The sequence below is a fragment of the Dioscorea cayenensis genome, chromosome 19 (genome assembly GCF_009730915.1).
Source record: "Dioscorea cayenensis subsp. rotundata cultivar TDr96_F1 chromosome 19, TDr96_F1_v2_PseudoChromosome.rev07_lg8_w22 25.fasta, whole genome shotgun sequence".
Classification (NCBI taxonomy): Eukaryota; Viridiplantae; Streptophyta; class Magnoliopsida; order Dioscoreales; family Dioscoreaceae; genus Dioscorea; species Dioscorea cayenensis.
Window position 1 is genome coordinate 11423313 of NC_052489.1, and position 15534 is coordinate 11438846.

Genomic DNA, 15534 nt, shown 5'->3' on the forward strand with positions numbered 1-15534 from the left:
GTACTTGAGGAATTGATAATTTTTGAACTCGTACCCTGCAAATATTTTGTATATAAATGTTTTGTTATCCAAATGAGCGATATGCAACCTTCTCAGTGGGGGGTTAAACCTTGACCTTGTCGACAAAAAATTTTAAAAAAAGAGACTGCAGTTTTACACTGTGTCCATTTGGTAAAATAATTAGTAGCTTTTTGACATCGTGTATGTTCGGTGATATAATAAACGGCTATCTGAAATTCAGTCTCGTGTCACCGACGGTAAATAAATGACTTTTGTTATTCTGACTTGGGCCACCGAGAATAAACAAATGACTTCTGGCATCTATAGTGAATTTGAAGACATACACTGGAATCTGTTATTTTCTGCTTTGCCTTTTTTATTTTGATTTTCTGCAAAGAGATAAACTTTTTTGTCCTACCCTGAAGTTCTGTATTTCTGAGATCTCGTTTTTGGGTTTGAAATTTTGGTAAATGGCATTTCTGGAAAAATTCTTTTATTAGAATATTTTACTCTGTATTTTGTTTAAATTATGATTTTGGAGTCTTGTATTATTATAAAAATCTAGTATATTTTTAAGCACACTTTTGAATTTCCTGGTTTAGTCTAATTGGAAAAGTATTATGTTTTAGAAATGTTTAAATAACCATTTTCCGTATTTGCTGATATTTATAAATTTTTCATTTGTTTTCACCCCACTCACTAAGTAACCGAGTTACTCACACTCTCTTCTTATATCTCTCTAGGTAATGGATTCTAGTGTTGTTGTACCTAAGACCAGTGATTTTTGACCAATCTTAGGATGGATCCACTAAGGTTATCATTTTCTTGAAATTTTTAAAACCCTATATTTGTACTTTGGATTCTTGTATTTGTAAGGTTGTGTTTTATTTATGTACCGCTTTTTTTTATGTTTCCTCTTAGATGGTTTGTTGTATTTATCTACTTTGAATCAGGTTTTGAGAGCTTGTAGGCTTATGGGGTTTACGCCCTGTGGGTCTGCAGCTGGTCTATCTGCAAGCCCAGCTTTGGGGCTAGGGCGTGACAGGCTCTTGTTCCTTTTCTTGCTCTTTGCCCAGCTTGAGATCCACTGCCGACGATGATCAGGTACTCGTCCTCTTCCTCTCCCTCCCTTTATGTCTAAATATTTGTAAAAATGAACTGAGTAGCTCAGATACTGATCTTTTGGGATCCCCATAAACTTTTTTTGCTTTTCCAATTATCATCTAGTATGAGCCTTTCTTTTTTAACTAATATTATGTAAATATGTTCTTTGATAACACAAATTTTAACAAATATTTATTGTTTAGTGAATACTAGAGCTGTGTTTTGCCATTAAATTGTTTGTACAAATTTTGTCTAATGCTTAGCTAGTAAATTTTATGCTTGCAGCTTCAAAATTTGTTTGGTTGGTGTTTCCATTTATAATTTCATTTTTATGATTGTAACAATTGTTTTTAGCATTGACATTTTAAGTGGAGTATGGGGTTTGGAATATCCTTTGCTTCTCTGATTGGTATGAATTTGAGCAAGTGCTACTCTAAGAAGTCAATCTTATATGTTGTAATATTCAGCTATCCATTTCAATAGTTTGATATGTTTGAAAGCTAGATATCTAGGATTCTTTAGTTTTATATTTGAGAATAAAACTAGTTTTATATTTTCGTTTAATTTGGTTCCTCACAACTTTTAATCCCCACAAAAGGGCCTGCAAAATGGTCCAAAGAAAAAATTTGTCAACTATAGTATTTTGAACAAACTTTAAAGTCTCAAAAAACCATAGATCCATAATTTCAGAAAACTGAAAAAAAAAAAAGAAGAATATCATAATAAGGTTTGATCTTGGTTTCAGCTAAGTACCCTTCCCTCCTTGTTGAATGGTTTTTGAGATTTTAAAATTTAGTGTCATGTGAGTATCTTGTCCTTGCCCTGAGACTTGCTATTTGTACCTGCTTGTAAAACATTGTGTTCTGTGTGTGAGAATGAATGGAAAGTGTTGTGCTATTTGTCAATGCTTGAAGTCAAGTTACTGAATGATTTAATGTTTCATTTGATTTTTCACCTTTAAAAACATTAGGAAGGAAAAAAAAAAGGATGTCTCACTCTTGAACTAACTTATCAACAATGCATGCCTTTGACCTTTTTAACATGGATCCAGATTTGGGTTGGTTTTTTTTTCTCTATATCTGATGGCATACATGATAGTGATTCCTTCTACTGACTTTCATCAGATTCAATGGATTTGAGCTCATTTAATATGTGCAAAAGCTCACTTTACTTGAAATAAAAACAATGTTTTTGTCATTGTTGCGCCTTGTAAGCAATTTTGCTCAATACATAAGTCATCATTAATAAACATATTTACAAAATATATATATATATATATATATATATATATAATGTCCTGTAGACCATCTTTGAAGCCAAGTGGACATGAACAGTCACATAATTACAATAATTTAAAACCATGACTCCCAAGCACTTCATGCTAAGGTCAAGAGATATGAATAGTCACATATTGCATTCAATTCATTTCCATAAGATCAATGGTATAATTAGTTAGTTGTAAGGTCAAGAGATACTTATGACAAACGATAAGTCTTCTCTAAATTAACTCCATTTTTTGTTAATACTATTAAATTCATTCATAGTTATATGCATTGTGTTGTATCTTGATGGTAAGAGAATTATTTTACATGATATGTGTTACCGTAATTATTTGTCCAAATGGATAAGTTTCTTACAAAACTAATATTGTTTCATTTGTCATTTTTAGATATGGCTAACAAAAACATGGAAGATATTCAAGCAGAGGAATTTACTTTATATGATGTATGCATGCATTTTTGTTGTTGTGAATGTCGTCGTTATTGTTTGTGCAATAAGTGAGGAAAATGATCAAGACGATGTTATTCATTATGAGATTGAGTCAACATCTACTAGGAGTCGTAGACAATATGAGTACATGTATCATGTAGTTTATAAAAGCGATGTCAAGTGTATTGATAAACTACACATGAATCTACGGTGCTTTCATAAATTATGTCAATTACTAACCATTACCAACGGGCTTCATGGTACCAGGAATGTTGTAGCTGAAGAATGTCATAGTTGAGGAAATGATCGCGATGTTCTTAAACATTGTGGCACATCATGTAAAAAATATGATAATTAAATTTGACTTTGTAAGATTAGCTAAGACAGTTAGCAGACATTTTCATGCCGTTTTGAAGTCAATTATCTTATGCCATGGTGAATTATTGAAGAAACTCGAACCTATCTTGAAAATTCAAATGACCCTAGATGAAAAATATTTAAGGTAATATCACCTAACAGTTGTTTTTAATTTTTAAAAAACATAGTAGATGCCATGTTAATAATAATGTGCTCTCTTCAATGTAGAATTTTCTTGGAGCATTAGATAAAACACATATTCAGGTGAATATGCCAAAAGTTGATCAAGCAATATATAGGACAAAAAAACTGAAATAACTACTAATGTGCTCAGTGTTTGCACTCAATGCATGCAATTTATATACATATTGTCTTGATGGGAAAGTTCAGCACATGATGATTGAGTACTAAGACATGCTGTTACAAAGCCTAATGGCTTAAAAGTTCCAAATGGTAACTAAAATGTATTCTTGCTTTTTAATATTATATTAGTAATGAAATTAAAGCCAAATTCATTAGATAACAACAAACATTTATTTGCCTAGTAGGGGTACTATTACTTGGTTGATTTTGTATATACAAATTCATCTGGATTTCTTGCACCTTTTTGACGACAATGTTATCACTTAAGTTCATGGGCTAATAGCTGACAACCAGTTATAGCGCAAAAGTTTTTTAACATGAAGCACGTTGCTGGTAGAAATGTGATTGAGAGGACATTTGGTCAATTAAAAATTTATTAAAAAATTTTATCAAATCCAAGTTACAATATAATCACTCTAAGGTATATTATTAACGCATGTTGTCTACTACATAATTTTATTCGAAGAGAAATGAAAGAAGATCCTGTAAAGAATGAAGTTAATAATCTAATGATTGAGGACAACATTGAAGATGATACCGATATCATTACAGTTGTTGATCCAACTAATGAATGAACCCAATTTCGGCTAGGCATGGCTATATAAATGTTTAACACTTGGCGATCAAATTAATTACTATAATTTATATGCATGCACTTATTATGAATACTTTTATGTATTAGTCTTTTTGATTAACCTTTATTTTATATTATTAAATTTCTATGTTAATGATGGATATCTACGAATGATTTTATGACATGAAATGATTTGAATAGGTTCACATATGTGTTCATGCCGACTATTTGCTTAGCATGTGTTTTATTGAATTTTTTTTTCTTTTAGAATGGATCAAGAATCACAACAAAGGGGTAGAGGTCTAAACAAACACTACTTGACAACACAAGAAGACAAGACCTTCGTTGAAGCTCTAGTTGAGTTATCCACAAATACAATATGGCGGGAAGAGAATGGGTTCAAAAATGACTATTTATACCAATTAGAAAAAAAATGATAAAAGATAAATTTTAACATGCTACATTGAAGGTTGTGCCAAATATAGCGTCTTGGGTGAAACTTTTTAGAACCAACTACAACGATTGCATATATACTTTCCATCAGTGGTTTTGTTTGGAACAATGAGCACAGTACTATTGAGTGTGAGAAAAGCTTATATGATGAATATGTTAAAGTAAGTTTACTAACATTTGCCAATTATATTGAAAGCTTAATTTGTTATTGCTATTGTTGACACTCACTTGAAATTGGTAACAAAATCACAAGGAAGCAGCGGGTCTTTATGGGAAGTCATTTTCATTTTTTTAATTATCTCGTCCCAGTCTTCACATAGGATAGGGCACAAGGCAATGAAGGGGTGACCTTGGAGATGATGTGGACCAATATATGCATGAAAACATTAGCTTCGTAGATAATGCTGCTTTCTCTCAATTTAAAAGTGATGATTTTTTTACGCCCATGGATAAACCTATAGAGCCTCCATCACCCATAACTTCAGATAATGCCGCCTCAAACTCCACAGTCCAAAATAGGAAAAAACATTCCAAAGACTCAAATATCGCAACAATTTCAGAAAATTTCCTGAAATTTGTGGAGATGGTGGGCTCAGGGTTTAAAATAATGGCTGAATGTGCAATTTGAAATGCCGAGACTAATGCACTCAAGAAAGTAGCTCATAAAGAAGTTCAAGAGAAAAAGAAATTATTGAATCAAGTTATCTTCAACATTAATGGCCTTTCCGAGGATGAGATATTAGTGGTAATGCAATCTTTAAGAAAAGATGAGGAAAAACTTAACATGTTTTGGTATTTCCTAGATGACAAAAAGCTGCGTTTATGTCGCCTACTTCTAGGAGGTATGAGTCTTTCTTTGTTATTTGTCACTTTCGGTTGATTTGGACATGTTTTATTTATGACATTCATACCATTTTATTCATTGGGTCAATTGGTAGAAGCTTCATCAAAGGGACAATAATCAACTTTTATTCATTAATTCCTAGTTTTTATCATTAGTAGCATTTATGCGCATGGGATTTTTTTTCCATGACATTAACATGTTAGTTTTTCATTCATTTCTTTAAAAGTCATTAGTATATTTCATTCATGGCATTTTTGTTCATTAATTTATATAACATATCATTAGGTTCATTAACAATTAGCACAATCTAATATTTTTTCTTGGTATGTTCCATCTACTTGTAGGAAGGGACACAATGTAATAGAACCAATAACGTCCATGGCTGGGCCGTACGATGACAAATCACCAACTTTGCTTGCTATATTCGATGAATGTTGTTTGTCTTTTGAATGGTTCTAAGATTGTCAAAAACCACTCTTACATTGGGTTTGTCTTGCCATTTTATTAACACTATGTTGTAATTACTCACACTATTTTCTGAAACTTGGTTGTCTATGGGGTGCATTAAAACTATGTTCTCTTCTATTTGGTAGCATTTCTTTGTCTTATATTTTGTATGGTAGTTTCTTGCATATGTCATTATAATTGATGATGCAATAATGTGAAGGATATTTTTTTAAACAGGTTATGGTATGGAAAAAATTATTACAATTGTTGATATCAACGATGTGAAATAAGATACTAATGGTTAAGGGTGGCAATAATTTGTCCTGGCCCGCCTGCTTGATTTTGTCTAACCCGGAATAAACCGGGTTTGGACAGAAATTTTGTTAATACAAGCTAGGTCCAGACATAGTCTTGTTGTCCGGATTTAAATCCGGGCTGGCTCCGGCCCAAGAAATCCAGACAACCGGGCCTTTGTACTTTAAAAATTTTGATATAAAGCCCAATTACCTAGGCCCAAATCCTTTTTTAGTTATTAATTAAATATTTAAATATTTATATAAATTATAATGAGAACATTGAATGATTGAATCATTGATTGAGATTTAAAAATTTATACCTCCATCGTGATTAGTGCATTTGTGTCACATGTGTGCAATGAGCATTTCTTGCTTTTCTTTCTTCAGTGAGCCTTTTTTTTCTTTCATGATTGGAAGCTGAAGGCTGCAACACAACTCCATTTTCATCCTCTTGATTGTTCACGAATTCCATCTCCGGTGACGGTCATAACTCCCTTGTTTTTAGGAATGTTTCTCTATTCTTTATCTATCTATTTATTTATTTGTTTGATTATCTATTTCTTTATCTCCCTCCGCATTAATTCTTTGTCCATCTCATGAAATTATAACTCCTTAGTTTATTTCAAAAGCTCATTTATCTTTAGTTTAAATTCTTTATTTGCTTCACCATTCACACTCTAAATTATTATTTTTTTAAATTATTTTGCAGAATTTGAAAGATGCCATCCAATGAAGAAATTGATGGATCTTGTAGTGTGGTTGACAATCAAGGTAATACTAAAAGGCCAAGAAAAAATGCATCAAATGTATGGAATGACTTTGTTCCTCTTCCTCCAAATCATGCTATATATGGTGATAATTTGAAAAGGGCTGAATGTCAACATTATCATGTTATAATAGTAGCTGATAGTAGCTATGGAACTAATACAATGAAACGACATATTTTGAAATGTCCTGCAAGAAAAAAATCATGATGTGGGGAAAATGTTGATGTCTTCATCACTTGAAAAGGGCAATGTTGAACTTAGGCATCAAAAGTTGAATCAAGAACAACACCGGAAAAATATAGTGATGGCAATTCTTTTGCATGATTACCCATTTCAGTTTGTAGAGCATGAGAGTACTAAAAATATGATCTCTTATCTTAAACCTGATGTTAAGCATGTGACACGCAATACAATTAAGGCTGATGTGCTAAAGTTTTATAAAAGAGAAAAAAAGAAGTTGCTTGACATTTTACAATTAGTACCAAGGAGGATTAGTCTTACATCTGATTTATGGACATCCATTACGACTGATGGTTATATTTCTCTCACTGCTCATTTTGTTGACAAAGATTGGATGTTACAAAAGAGGATTTTAAATTTTCATTACATGCCAACACCACATACTGGATTTGCAATTTTTGAAATAATATCTTCTTTGTTGAATGAGTGGAATTTGGAGAAAAAATTGTTTTCCATAACTTTGGACAATGCTAGTTCTAATGATTCATTTGTTGATTTTGTTAAAAGTCAACTTTGCATAAGAAATGGATTGCTTCTTAATGGTGAATTTTTTCATGTCCATTGTTGTGCACATATTTTGAATTTGATAGTTCAAGATGGGCTAAAAGAAATTGATAGTGGTATTTACAAGATTCGAGAGAGTGTGAAATTTATGAAAGGGTCACAATCTCGAAGGAAGAAGTTCCATGATTATGCACAACAAATGGGCATCAATTGCAAAAAAAGGGTTGTGTCAAGATGTTAGCACAAGATGGAATTCAACATATCTTATGCTAGAATCGGCTTTACATTATCGAGATGCATTTATTCATCTTTCATTGAGTGACTCTAATTATCTTCATTGCCCTACTTTAGAAGAATGGAATCACATTGAAAACATGGTCAAGTTTTTGAAAGTGTTCTATGATGTGACAAATATTTTTTCGGGCACCTTGTATCCCACTTCAAACTTGTTCTTTCTTGGGATGTGGAGGATCCAATGTATATTGCAAGAAGAAGCAAAAATCCCATTCTTTTTAGAAGTTCATCATTGTCAAGAATGCAATCAAAGTTTGATAAATATTGGGGAGCTTTTAGTGCTATCTTGGCTATTGCGGTGATTTTGGATCCTCGTTATAAAATAGATATTGTTGAATTTGCTTTTATGAAACTCTATGGTGATGATGAAGGCAATAGCAAGATGAATAATATTCATGAGAAGCTTCAAAATTTATTTGGTGAATATTGCAATATTGATTTACAAAATCAAGGTAGTTCTTCTACAATCCAAACAACTCAAGACCAAGTTATTGAAGGAGATCCAAATGATCCATTAATGGTGAGTACTTATGAGTCATAAGCAATTAAATTATTTTAATTATGTTATTTTTTTTAAAATACTTTTGCTTTTTCATGATTAATATGTATAGGCTTATGAAGCATTTCAAAGTAAGCGCTTGGCTTCACAAGTACGAAAGTCAGAATTGGATTTGTATTTGGAAGAACCACCGTCTGATAGAAGAAAAAACTTAAATGTTTTAGAATTTTGGAGCTCTGTTTAATATCGTTATCCACGTCTTTGTCAAATGGCGCGTGATGTTTTGGCAATTCGTATTACCACAGTTGCTTCTGAGTCTGCCTTTAGTTCACGAGATTGGTTACATGCATCAATGTGTAAGTTTGTGAAATTTTATTATTTCAAACAACACTCACATAATATTTATATGAAGGCTAATACAAATAATTTAATTGTTGTGTTATTGTCTAGGTGGGCACAGAAAAATGAAAGATTTTGATGATGGCACTGAAGGGATGTTGAAGGTCAACCTTGTTGCTCAAACTTCAAATCAATCTTCAAATGAAATTGAGATTAATTAACTTTGAAGATTGCATTAAAGTTGTGCATATGATTTTATATCATTAAGACATGGGTTCTTGGGTATTATTTTTGGCTTGTTATTTAATTTTGTATTATCAAGACATGTATTTTTATGTAATACTTATTAAAACTTGGATTATTGTATGAATTAATTTGGATTGTTGGACATTTCTTTTTGCATATGATATGCATTAAATTATTTTTATAGTTTAGTATTTGAATGAACTTTAAATGTAAATTATAGGATTCAAATGAAATTCGTACATTTGGAAAACCCGGTTTTGAAAGAAACCGGGTCTGGACAAGCCACACTTGTCCGGATTTAAAACCAGGCTGGGTCTGGGCATTAAATTAGTTACTTATTAGAGTAGTTGTTCGGATCTGGATTTTTGCCACCCCTACTAATGGTGTACCATTATAGTTAGTGCCACCATTTTACTATTGGAAGATCTTGATGCACATGATATTATTCTTGGCTAGGAAGCATCAGCTTTTTTTGATAATTTGTTTATCTAAAACAATAATCATTCAAAATTAGTAAACAATTTGAATAATGTTTATCAAATTGGTTAATGATATCAAAATTATAATTTGAAAGATATAATTTATCTAAAACTAGATTTAGGTAAAATAAATCAATACAAGCATTTGTTAAATTATAATAATTACTTGAAATATTTAATTATATTAAAATAAAATAAATAATTAAATATATTTAAAATATTTAATAACAAATAATGCTAATTAATTATTATTAAATATAAACTATTATCTTGTACAATATCATCCTATTTATATAAGGGCATAAGTATAATTTTACTACATTTCTCTCTCTTATTTTTCTATTCCTAGCTCTGTTTCCCTCTAACCAAACATCTTCTTCATTATCATCCCTTTTCCCCATATTCTCATTCCCATTAATCTCTTCTTTTCATTCCCTCCTCTCATTTCTATTCCACAATCCAAACTTGCCCCTAGTGGTAAATATTTTTTGTCTTACTTTATGGTATTTTCATCCTTTTGCATAATCCTTTGCATGGTTTGATTGCAGGTCTTCATCTCAAGAGCAAGTCTTTCGTGATCATTTAAGTTTTGTTGCATGTTTACTTTGTTGATTGAAGGGTAGACCACTTGAAATTTCATTGATTTCATGCCTTCGAGCTTGCTTGTATTCTTCATGGAGAAAACTCCAAGAAATTAGGGTTTATATTGTGTATTTTAATTGAGTTGTTGTTAATTGACGCCTTGAGAGTGTGTGTTATAACCAGTTCACTGTAGCTATAGACGGGTCTTTATTGTAGCGGCCTGTTATTGTAGCGTCCGGTAGCTGTAGCAGGCTGTTACGGTACCAGCATAGTACTGTAGCATTTAAAATTTTCTATAACCTTCATTCCTTCTTCTTCTTTCTTTCTTCTTCTCATTTCCTTCTCATTCGACCGAGTTTCTCAATTTAGAAAAAAAATTCTTCGGCAATCTTTTCTAGCGAATCAAAGCATCCACTCTCTTCCTTTCATCCTCTTGAGCTCCGTAAGAGCTTCTATCCAAGGTTTTCTTTCGTATTTCTCTCGTATTTCATTATTTTTTAAAATCTTTGAAAACCTAGAAATACCTCTTGGTTTGGGTTGATTTTAGGCTCAAATCGAAGCCAAGGTCTTTGTTATTCATTTGTGTGAATGTTTGTAATGAAATTTCTTGGTTAGGTGTTGTAAATCAAGAGAAAACCATTGTTTTAGGGTCGGTTTAACTGTAGCAATTGGGTGGTTACTATAGCACCAACAAGCTTTACTTGTTTCTTTAATTTCTTTGGATTAGAGTGAAGCTCTAACCCTTAGAATTTCATTGGTAATTTTTAGACCTAGATTTGAGCTAATCCTAGGATCGATTTAAGGTTGTTTCGTAGAAGGAACCTAGGGGTTCTTTGCTTGGATTTTTGTACTAATCTTTAATGTTGTTTGTTGTGATTGGCAAGGAGGTGAGACGTTAGCTCGAGGCAAAGAGTTAGCCGAGGATTAGCTTGCGAGGAAGAGAAATGGTCAATCTTGTGAGTAGGACTATTAAGCATGCCTCTATTAGAAGATTACCCATATTTATATGTTTATATGATATCTTGTTTAATGAGTTTTTGTAGGTTATTGTGATTGCTTTTGAGAAGTTTTAACTCTGGAAGGAGTTTATTGCTTGGTGCTTCTTTTATGCAAATTTGTTTTCAAATGAAAGATTTTCGTGTTGTTTTTTGTGTTGGATTATGTAAATTGATTTGTGTTAAAAGCTTAAGTTTTGCTTGTGCTTTTATCATTTCTTTATCGAAATGGCTGAGGTATTGTTGTTGCTGGTTTTATGTTGCCTAGTGTACTCCGTGTGGAGTTGTGCTTATTGTTGAGTTTGTATGGTGATACCCTACTGTAGTAAGCGGTCTCCACGTCCAGCTTTTTGAGGTGGCATAATAGACCAACTGATTACTACGAGGGTCAGTTTAGGTGGGAATGTAGAGTCCTGACTGGATATTCATCGGGTAGCCGTTGTCACCATGCGGTAAACCGGTGGATCAACGTCAAGGGCATGAGTACTTTGACTGCTCTAATCCTAGTTGTGGCCTCGATGAAGGTTTAGGGAAGTTTCTATACCACTTTATGCTGGGTGAATGTTGGGTGTTGCTTTATTCTGGGTTGAGAATTATTTTGATTTACATGGTGAAAGCTTTGCTTCATGATTAGATTTTCCATAAATTGGAACCCTATATTCAGTATTTTTATACTTTGATATTCTAAAACCCTAATTGAGGTAGAATGTCTTCTTATTCTATCTTTCTTGCTATTTTTGTATTAAGGTTTGCTATTGTATGTATTCATGTGCTATACAAGTTATTTTATTTATAACGTATCATATTTGGAGATTTATGTTATTTTTTGTGGTATATTTCTATTAGAGTTGTGCTAACCGATCCTCACTGAGTAACGTTAGTTGCTCAACCCCCCTCCCCTAACTCTTCACAGGCTTTTGCAGGTAGTAGGTGTGGTAGTGTGGTAGTGTGCTGAGCATTTACTATTGTTCTCTCTGTTGCATTTCCTTTCAGTTCATGTATGTTCATTTTTTTCATGCATATGTTGTTGAGACTTGGGATCCACTAGTATGTAGAAAACCTTGTTGTTGGCTTGTAGTATGCAACTCTTAAACCCTTGGTGTATCAGCTGTGTGTTGTTGTTGTTGTTGCTTCCCTGTATTGAACCCCTCTAATTCTATTTATTATTGTGGTTGTTGTTGTTGTTCCTTCCACTGTGTATCAGTGTAAATATTGTTGTTTCCAGGTTGTTGGTTAGCCTTGCGGTGCCCTGAGGCTTGAGTGGCGGAATGTCCCTCCTCGGGATCGTCGCGGTGGTTGTCGTGTTCCATGAGCCCTCAGGGCAGGGAGTGATAGTGTGGAATGCTTTGGTATTATGTTCATTCCAAAATTGGATATAAACCGGACCGAATTCATGCACAAATTGTCAATGGAAAATCAGAGATTACTGTAGTGATACTGTAGTAACTAAAAATTTGTTTTGATTATTCTAGATTTTTAGGTAGAATTTTAGGGTTTGATGTTAGAAATCCATTGATTATTGTTTTGGTTCAATTGGATGTCATATGAATCCAATCAAGCTACTTGCACATGTGAGGGTAGCAATGCGCGCACAAGTAAGTTTTATTTTGGTGTATTGTGAATGATTTTTTGATTTCCTTTCATGTGTTAATTTGATAGGTGGTGAATTCCCTGAGAAAAGGAATGAAGTTGTGGGAGAGTAAACCACACCAAGGAGATCTTGCATTATACTGTGAGTGGTAATTTTTTTTAAATGCATAGCTTTATATGAGTGCTAGGGTATTTTGTAAGATAGTATGGCTCGTATACTATCTTGCTCTTTCTCTCAAAAGCATTGAATAGTTTCCTTATGGAACTTGAAACTCGTATTATATTTGTGTATGCATTAAGTTTCATGAGTAATTATATATCTATTTTCCTTTTGCCATTTACGAGTAAATTGCTTTTTCAAAGTATGTTTGCTTGAATTCCAGCATGGAGCCAACATGTGCAAATTCAAAACATGAAAATGATTTGATGCCAAAAAGGATCGAAGCTATTTACTTTGAGTATTTGTTTGGATTAAGGCTTGGAGTTGAAAATAGATTCATGAGCTTATTGGGATTTGATGGTGATAGCAGACTACGGCTCGTAGGCATTGGCTTGAAATTGTGGACAAGGGCTAGCACTTCGGGGTCTCCTTGGTCAAGCCTATGTGAGGTGGCATGATTGACCTTGCGTTTTTCCATGCAAGAGGCATTGTAGAGATCTTGATGGTTATAATCTTGAGAGGCCAGGAATCACCGCTCAAGAATCTCAATGGCCAATGCCAAGGGTTTTCTTATGTTGTTTTCAAATTATTAGCGGTCCCAAGACTAGTTGAGGCCACAACTAAACTGGGAGAGTTTTTATGGCCAACAAGAAACTTGTTTTGTACTTCTTTTAATTATTGATATACATATGGATGTTTTAAAATATCTTGTTTGATGTTAAGCAAGCTACTATTTTTTTTCTTATATATATGGGAAATGCTTTAGGACTCTATTTATTTATGTAGTCACCCCTCATTGAGTAATCATGTTACTCACTCTCTCCCTTTTCATCTTTGCACAGGTCGTGGTGCGGTTGAGCACCGTGCTACGAGGGTTTAGTGTTGAGTTCAACATCCTATAGCATAGGTTTGTTTGCATTTTGGGGTTTCAACCAATTTATTGGTCGTGTTGTATACTTTATCGTTGGTTATGTATACTGGATCTGCTTGTATTATAAGGACACATGGTATTTGGGGGGTATTATATGTACCTAAATCTACTATTGTGAGTTTGTGATATGTATATTTGTTTATTAATTTCAATGTTGTCAAATGCCACGACACCTTGCCTTAACTTAAAAGTGGAATATGACTCATCCTTTCTCAAGTTAATGTGGTTGTTGTCATGAGCATGTCCTGTGGGACGGAGCGTGATGATAGTAACTCTTATTTCAATTTGAGCACCAACTTTCAATTTATATCAAAATGAGCACTTATTTTATTTTGATTACACTAGCAAGGTACTTAAAGCTTTCTAGCAAGAATAAGAGTTATACAGTTGTGTATAATTCAAATATAGCTATAATTTAAGTAATGTATAGGAATTTGCATAGTTGTATATGATTATGTTATTTTCAATATTATGTGATTTTCTTTTATTATAATCAAGCAATGAAAGTTAGAAGATGAACAAAAATGGTATAACAACATATAAAAGCACATGTACGTGTTTTTCTTAGGTTATGTGATGCATGAAATATCTCAAGATAGGTTATGAATGCGCTAGCCAAGTTGCACGTATTGTCATTTAGTTCTGTGTTTTTAGTCTCTTGTTCTAAATCTGCAAACCTCTTGAAGAACTGTTCCTGGTGTTCCCAAGCTCTATTGAAAAGGGCGGCTCGCAAGTGAACCTTTAGGGTAAGGGGTCAAGAGAGAAAGAGGGAAAAGAGAAGATAGGTTGACGTAGCATCCTATATGGACCAGGTAAAAGCCATGTGTATAAGTTGTTGGCATGGCACCTTCCACCAATGCAGGTGATGTGGACTATTAGCATCCATGCAAGTATTTCAGTGTCCACATCAATAAATTCTTTCTGGAAAACCTCAAGTATCATATTGGTGTAATCAAAACATAATATTCATTTTGATACAAATTGAAAGTTGACGCTTAAATTGAAATAAGAGCAAAAGTTAGTACTCACCTAATAAAATTACCCAATTAAATCACCAATCAAGTTTGGATGAAATCTATTTGTTCTATAGAAGTAGGTGGTGTTTAATTAGGGATAACTTTGGATAAGAATAATGTTTTTTATAAAATTTAATTAATTAATGATAAAATTACCGTACAAGATATCATTTTAGTAATTCTATATTAAATCAAAAGCAATCTATTTAAAAATAAGAATTTTTCTCCCAACAAAACTCCTTCAAAATTCAAACCCAATTTATTCCAAATTATTCTATGAGTGAAATAAGAAAATTTTTTGCTTCATATTATTAATAAAGTTTCTCCTTTACGCATGAAGTTTAAACCGTGCATCACAGTCAAAACGAAAATTAAAACTTAACATCAAATCACCAATAATAATAATGGTTTACACAATTAACAGAGAAGAAAAACATGGGATATTAAACTCAAAGATACCATAAAAAGAAACAACTAACAATGAAAAAAAAACTCAATAAAGGTGTACTCTTTTTAAATTGGGGTCCCAAGTGATGGAAATAGAGTAATTTGGCACACTTTTTAGCATTTATTACTTGAAGTTGGGCCAGATATCGGAAATTGGAGTTAGGCCCACTTTGGTCGAATGATTTTAATGTGTGAACTTTGGGTCTGGTCCAACTTCTCTAAAATTTAAAATCCTAGTACAACCTCCATGGTTAGATATTATATAGTAAAAGAGGAAGCACATGTTTTGGTGTTTAT